This window comes from Symphodus melops (assembly GCF_947650265.1).
Source record: "Symphodus melops genome assembly, chromosome: 11".
NCBI lineage: Eukaryota > Metazoa > Chordata > Actinopteri > Labriformes > Labridae > Symphodus > Symphodus melops.
Window position 1 is genome coordinate 22,151,177 of NC_136701.1, and position 8,429 is coordinate 22,159,605.

The window sequence follows — 8,429 nt, forward strand, 5'->3', positions numbered from 1 at the left end:
GCCAGAAGTTAACTTCGGTCAGTGAAAAAAATCCAGAAAGAATCAAAACAGACAGACTGCTCCACAAGATTGTTTGCATCAGATAATCACACTTCCGTCATTAATTTTGCTGTTGTTTTTGCTGGGCATTACCTGTTACCATAGAAATCAATGTGGATCAGACCACGTCAATATGGACGGTCAGATCTGATCTGGTTGCTTACAATTTTAATGTGGACAGTCAGTTTGATCGGATTCTGATCAGATTTGGGCGGCAGTCTGAAGAAAGCCTGCTCTCTCCCTTTTTAAACTCATCGTAGGTTTTTAAAAAAAGTATCACATCAGATCTGTGGTGTATTTCAAAGTTTAGATAACATTAAATATTACATTATTGATTCCAAAGGGAGAAATTCGGCGTGGCAGCAATACAGAAATCAAAAAAAGTAAAACCCGAATAGAATAGTAAAATAAATAACATTTTTGAAAAGTCCCTGTACTTCTCAAACAATACACTATTTAATTAACAAACAATATACTATTGATGTAAGGTAGATTGTGTCCCCTTAAGGAATGTTATAAAGGAAGTATAGAAAAGTTTGACTACCATAGTTGCTTTACATTCAACCAGTTGTTAAACTCCAGCAGTAAATTCGTTCCAGCCTCTTGGGAACCCTTTCGGATTATTGTTTTTCCTCTGCTGGACAGTTTTTACTGTGAAGATAGACAGGAAGTGCTGGGGAGAGAAAGGGCAATCACAAGCTACAAAGGTCCTGGCCCGGATTCAAACATGGTTACATGATACCTGCTTTGGGCAAGTGAGCCAACAAGACGCTCAAAGACGAAAATATCCAAATAAATCACAAAAACAGATTTGAAAAAAACTGCACCCTCGATTGACTTTTATCTGTAGGTCAAACTCCTCGAGTGGCTCCAGTATGAGTGCATTCAGCTGAAATGTATGTGTTGAAATAAATTCCAGATTTCACCTTTGACACCGCAGAGCGCTACTTGGGGTCAGACAGCGCTTTACAGCGAAAGTCAAAGTACACAAATAAACGAGGCAGAGTGGAAGTCATAAAGTAGATAAGAGCTGTGCTAATGCCAGCCGGCGCTACAAGGTTGACTGCTTCGCTTGTTATTATGTTTGTGCCATACCTGAACATGCATGTGAGTGTGTTTCAATTTATGTGTGTGAGAGATGGACTGTCTGTTTGCACTCAAACAGCAGGACAGAGGAGCCCAGATTTCACCAGGTTTTTCCCTGAATTGGAATCAGAAAATAGTCTTACATGTACGTGCTTGTGTGTCTTGTGTGTTTGTGTGTCTTTTGTGTGTGTGTGTTTAGGCTAATAGATTACCTGTGTTTTGGGAGGGGGCAGCAGTGTTAATGTTATTGTGCCGTGTTGTTGTGCTAATTGGACACAGGTGGGACTGTAGCCACCTCAATTGCTTGACACAGACACCTTTTATACAAAGCCCATTGAGGCTCCCTTAAACTGATCATTGAAAGTAAATGCAGTGTGTTTTTTAGGTGCCAAATTAGTCTGTTTACCATCAACTCAAGCTCCAAATGACAGACTATGACTATGAAGAGGTCCCTCTGATTGGCTGCTACGTGCTAACAATGATTCACAAGAATCATCTGAAAGTTGTATAAGTCGAGGGAACTTGTGCTAAGAGTGTGAAGCTGTCAAATGAAAAAAAACAATAAAAACTCTAGCAGAGACCATATTAGATTTCCATGTAACATGCAAGATCTTCACACGTCTGCAAGCTGTTCAGAGACACTTGACATAGAATCAGCAGACAGAGAAATGCTTAAGCGGCCGTCGGCTGTAGTCTTCGCCGTGTGACGTGAGGCGACGCCTGATCACTCAGGACCTGAAGGTGAGTCACAGGGACATTTTCAGTGGGTTGCAAATGTGTTTCGGAAAAATAAATGTTGCGTTTAAAAGTCAAATCTCTATTGATAATTGTTTCCAATATTGGAGTGGAGGGTATAGTAGGGTAGTTCATCCATATTAACACTGGTTACTATCGACCATGAAATGACCGAAGAAGAAGAAAAAGAGTAAAGTCAGTGTGGCGAAATACAAGTGAATACATTAAATGAGTTTTCATTGAGGATAACATGGGACAAAACCCTCTGTGTGCTATTGTGCAGATTATTGAGACAAACCAGTTGACTATGTTCAATATATGTAGTTTCTGTGTTGTTGCAACTGCAGCTGTCGTTGTGTTGTGTTTAGTTCTGCCTAAGATCCCAACTACACATTTTACATTTAATAGTTTGAGTGGTGACAAGTTTTTAAATTTTGGCCATAATTTGTCATTAAGAGATAATCAGTAGTCTTAAACTGTTGCTAACCAAAGGCTGTTGAGGGAGAGAAACACCACAAAAATCTTCTTAATCTGATGAGCAGCCAGTCAGGCTTGAAACATTTAAATAGTTGCGGGGCCATTGGACCAGGGTAGCTTGTTTCCAAGCTGTGTTTCAAGTAGCATCTTGCTGCACAGTTCAAACAAACAATACAATGTCCTGACTCATTGTCACATGACCCCTGAGTTTAAGTTCTCCTCTCCTGTAGCTACATCTCAAACTCTTTGAGATAAAATCAAAAACCTTTATGTGAGACCGCTCCCCTCGACCAGGACCAGACCCTCCATCCCACATCTTTATCTGATGACATCAGAGATATGTGGGATCCCTCGGACCCTCCCGCCGCCCTCAGGTCCAGATAGCATTGATAGCCAGCTGCATACTGATGTTAATGCTAATGGGGAATACCAGGGCTGGTTGGTGCCTGACAACTGATAACAGATTGAGGAGGAGGAGGGGCGATGTTGGGGTAAAAGATAATCATTGGGGTGAATGTGTGTGTGTGTGTGTGTGTGTGAGTGTGAGGAGGGAAAGTGAGGTGGAATAAAGGTCAGGAGGTATGTGAGGTGTGGCTGGTCGCTCATTAGTCTACGTCACAGCAGGGACACACTTTGGAAACATCAGTTCCCATTTACATTTAAATTTCTGACCGTTTCGTGAACGCTTCTCTCTGAAATGATGAGAGAACGAACTCTCTGAACATCAACAATAGTTAATCTTAATTTAAACTTCAAGAATTTAAAGCTAATAAAATCGACCTTTTAGTTTAGTTCCAGGTTAGCGTGCAACAAAGAGTTGGCAGATATTGTTCCATAAGATGTTTCCCTTGTTTTATACTTCTTGCTACACATGCTAACCAGCTTCTCTATTGATGACAGGACAGAAATTGGAGCGGTAAAACATTCTTATTTTACTTTTACACAAAAGTTACTGAGTGTATCTTTTTAAGAAATCTCAAACTTTACTGTAAACCCCAATAAAAAGAATTGCAGCTTCGACGTGAAATACTATAATAAGTAAAAAAAAATGAAACATACAGAAAAATCTCCAGACCGGTTAATAAAGTAACATACCAAAGGTGTCTGAAAGGATTAATTGTTTACACGTAGCAAGTTTCTGCATCTTTTTTGAAACCAACGCATGCTTTTTGTCTCTTCGTCCAGACTTTAAGACTATGATTCTGATGGTGTGCTGAAGCTCCCATTGTTGTGTGTTTGTGTTAATCATTACCTGCGATGTTCGCAACACAATGGGACAAGCTGAGAGTACGGGCTTTGTGATGCAGGAGGAGCGCTGCTGCCAAAACACAGAGCTGAAAGAGACACAGGGGGAGGGGGGGGGGGGGGGGGGGGGGGGGGGGTTACAGAGAGGGGAAGGGAGGACAGTCCCACAGCAAGACAGAAAACTCATGTTCTGGTGCCACTGTCACTGGTAGTGTTGGTGCACACATCGTTATGTTGAATTATGGCCAATATTTATGTTTCTAAAGTGACCAAACATGGTCAGAACATTTTGTAATGTAATGATGCATTCACACCAGCACTAAACTCCTGAAAACTTCCTGAAGTTCACAAGATGAGCTGCATGGGTGAATGCAAACGTTTTTGTTTTTTTTCACCCTCAAACTTTACCAGGAATTTTTTCCAGCCAGCCCTCCTATAAATTTCCTGAGTGAAGTAGTTATGAGCTGATGTGAGAATGTAGTAGTAAATAATCAGGACAATGCACTGCGAGTGAGTGGGAGGAAACATTTTTTCTTGTGTCCTGCACATCCCCGTAGACTGTATGCAGGCGATCTCTGTGCATGTAATGAAACTGCTGAATGTGTGAAAACAGCTCATCAAGTGATAACCATCCATCCATTAGCTGTACTGCTTATCCCTTTCATTGTCGCAGGTGGCTGGAGCCTATTCCAGCTGTCATTGGGTAAGAGGCGGCCTGGACTGGCTGCCAGTCAATCACAGGGCTGACATATAGAGGCAGACACACTCACATTCACACCTATGGGAAATTTAGGGTGTTCAGTTGACCTAACAAGTATGTCTCTGGACTGTGGGAGGAAGCTCGAGTACCAGGAGGGAACTCATGCATGCACAGGGAGAACATGCAAACTCCACACAGAGAGGCTCCCGTCTGGCTGCCGAGGATTCAAACCAGGTATTAGCTCTAAAGTGTTAAACAACGGGGCAGTTTTCTGATGTCTCATTAGAAGAAAAAATATGTTCCAATATATTTCAGATAGATAAAGTAGATTTTTATGAATACTCATGTTATATAACGAGTTACCCTGCAGCTGATGGCCGATAATGGCAGCTTGTTTGTTTAGTTAAAGTCCAGATATGTGTCTTTATTTCACTTTTCACAATTGACCACTAGTTTGGGAACTCTCCACGTTAGCTTGTTGTATAATCTACTTGTTTATGTGCTTTGATGCTTTTACAAATACCTGATTGATAGAAGCAGACGTAATAATCATTAAACACAAGGCAATGAGAATTTGTGCAGTAATCACAGTAAGGTTTGGAGAATGTGCCGTTATATTGTTGGATTTGAGGAGTTAAGATCAGTAACCTGGTTATGTTATTACTTTTAAACAAACACCTTGCGTTAAGAGCGTTGCTGAAAATACCTGTTGATGTCTATAGATTCAAAGTGTTTAGTTATGTCACCTTTTTAAAAATGCAGTTTAGTCCATTATATTTTATTTCTGTGTAGTCGAAGAGCTTTGTCCAGTAGAACCAAATTCTGGATGAAATGTCATTTTTGTGATCTTTTTTTTTATTACACCCAACCCTTGCTTGAACATGTCATGAAGTTACCAAACAGAGTTTTCTCGCCCACACACAAACGCACACCTATACACACCCAGCTGTTTACATGAAGATGGATATCAATGACAGCCAATGTTTTCCCTCGCCTCTCCTCCCTTTCTTCTTTGGTTCTCTAATCACATCCAGCAGGGGAGTCCCGTTCTCCCCCCTCACACACACAGAAGGCTGAACCCTGACTGAACCCTGCCGCTTTAATTAATCTCACTGACTTTGTTAATTATTTGTTTGGCATGCTGACTGCCTATTTGTGTGTGCGTGAACACATCCCTCTTTGAAGTATTTGGGACGTATGCCACGGCTGAAATAACCCCGGCACTGATAACCTCAGGCAGAGGAGGATTCCCTCTTTTTTTCCCTCCCTCTGTTACGTCACTTTTTCCTTGGTTCCCCTGGTTACTCAGGGGAGATCTCACATGATTTGCATTCATTTGTGTTAGTTCGTTTTTTCATGGGAGGGATTTTATCGGACGCTGCTTATGTTCACAACATGTTACAGAAAAGAGGAGACACAGAAGTGGAGCTAATGTGTAAGAACGGCATGTTAAAGAGGACATGGAGTGAAAAGGACACAGTGTTATAATTATAAGACAACAAGATGGCGGACGAAGCAGCAGAGTACAACACAACAGTTTCAGCCTTTCTATAAATAGATATGTAGTTACATTATGAAAGTCTATAACAGAACAGAAGAATAAGAAGCAGCCTCATTCCCCCGATTCATTTTCACATCGACTCAACCCAACTTGTTGCAGACATTTTTTCTGGGAAATCTTTCAAATTTGTCTTTCTACGGAGCTGGTTGGGGGAAAAAAAGTCACGACTAAAAATTCTGCCATTTGTGTTCACACAGAGCCAATCCAGAAGATTTCCGGGATATCTTCAGAAATGCAGACCATGTGTGAAAGGGGCAGCTTGTGGGAGAAAGTGTAGGGCTTCAACACAACCTGATATCTAAAAGAGTTGACTCTTAATGACAAACAACAGAAACGTACGACTGACAGACCTATGGACACAATGCAGTTTGGTTAGATATTAAAACAACTGGGTCAGGTCTGAAGAGTTAGTTTGTGTTTCTTAACCGGTGGGTGACGTCTGGTTTGCTTCTGATAGCTTCCAGGAAGTCTGGAAATCGAACTACTGTACTTATTGGCTTTGGTGACACAACGGGTAAATATTAGTCTCTCAAGTTGAAACATTTCATCTAATCAGATTCTTGGCTGCACTTGCATGCAGAAATCTCTTTATAGAGATAAATAAGTCATACTTTATCACTGCTGGTGGGAGCCAGGACATTGCTTCCAACACTGACTGTGGTCTGTCATACAAAGCCTGCAGATACGTGATGATTGACACATCATGTATTTATCTATTTCTGCACAGAGAAAAGAAACCACAAACAGAAACAAGGATATTTATACTCCGACCAACAGATTTAAACATTTTGATGTTGCTATAAGTCAATAAGAATTAGCTGAATCTTAGAGCCTGCTTACGTTTTAAGTTTCTACTTAGGAGCAAGAAAAACAGTCAATGTCAAAGTCTATTTGAAAATAATGTAAATAATCCAACAATCAAAAAGGTAAAGGATTTACTGTGGGATCATGTTTAATGTAATGATCCTCTGCTTGTTCTGAATAACTCTATAAAGTTCACTATCTGTTAGTTTATGAGGCCCACTGTCTTACCCTCGTACTTTAGTCACATGTGTGTGTTGTTACGGATCGTTTGGCTCTCATCGGAGGGATTGCTGCCGTCCAAACACACGGTGTGAGAGACCCAGGATGTACACATAGAGACATGTTTGGTTAACCTCAACACTGGGGCTTGAGCGATCGCAGATTCCCGGCTGCAGCACGGCGGAGGAAATCCGGTAAGGTTGTACATATGGAGGGTATTATTCATGATTACAGTTCAATAAACAGAGAGAGAGGATGGAAACGGATCTGTGGTCCGACTCTTCTTCCTGAACCTCCTCTGTCTCCTCTCTCTTCTTCTGCACTTCTCTCCTGTATTTTCTCATTTTATGATGTCTTCCTCTTTTCAGGATATCTTTCTGATATCAGATACACTGTTTCCACAGCTGCTGGATAGTAAAATGTTTTACTTTCTCTGTGTATTTTGTTGTCAAACCTCAATTGCTCTTGAAATGTCTAACTGGCATTAGTGACACTCAGCTTTCAAGGACTGTTACATAACAAACTTGAAAAAGTCAGAAATGACTGAAAAGTCAGAGCTTCTGAAAAGTCACTTTGTATATTTACTCAGTTTAATCTCGCTGGCACTTTAATGGAATAACACGTCTTCCTGTTAAACCAGAAGGATCTCTGTCAAACTAAATGTTCAGGTGTGATTCAGAAATGAAGCCACACATAAGTCATATCAGGAACATGAAAGAAGCCAGCTGGCAGTATAAGTGAAACAAATTACAGTAATTATAGTAGACATCGATGATGAACTTATATTGGAAAATGATACCTATTAATTTACACATTTACGCCGGCATTGATTGTCTATTCTGCAACTTATCCTTCCTGCATTCGTCCCTTCAGCTGTGGTGATTTTAAATATCATCATAGTTTAACTACTTCATATTCTTTGCATAGTTTGCTCTGAATTTGTTAAATGTGACAACCTGCTGATGCCAGAGATGGTGCTAGTGATTGGTCAAAACATCCTACAAGGACCGCCCGTGTTATGTGAACACACTCACACACACATATCATCACGTTGATGGTGCGAACGCTTCGCTCAGCCTCATTTGTTAGTGAAGCCAGACAACCCAAAGATGCCCAAAGATGGTATGTTGAATTCACTTGGAAGTGCTTGGCTCTGTCCATAACAACAAAAAACTGTTCCTAGCAGCCAAGAGCCCACCTCTCTAATGTTTAACAGAACGTCACAGAGACCCCCTCTGGACCCACCAGGCCTCCTCTTTGAGAAGCCCTCAGGTCTTCACTCCTCCGCCTCTGCAGCCTGTTGCTGCGAGGACATCAAAGGTCTTGAACGCCCAGTGTCACAGTAGCTTTCTGCTAATGGATCCACCCTCTCTATTGGGGCAGGAAGAGAAACCCCTCCTCCTTCACAATAAGAGCCACACACTCCAGTTAAATGAATGAACACCACACAACATGAAGTCTCTGGTTGGCTTCTGCTGACTGAGTTACACTCGAGCATCAATTGACTGCTCATGGTATTCAGCTCTTTAAAAAGTGATTAATTTATTTCTATTCAGAAGATCA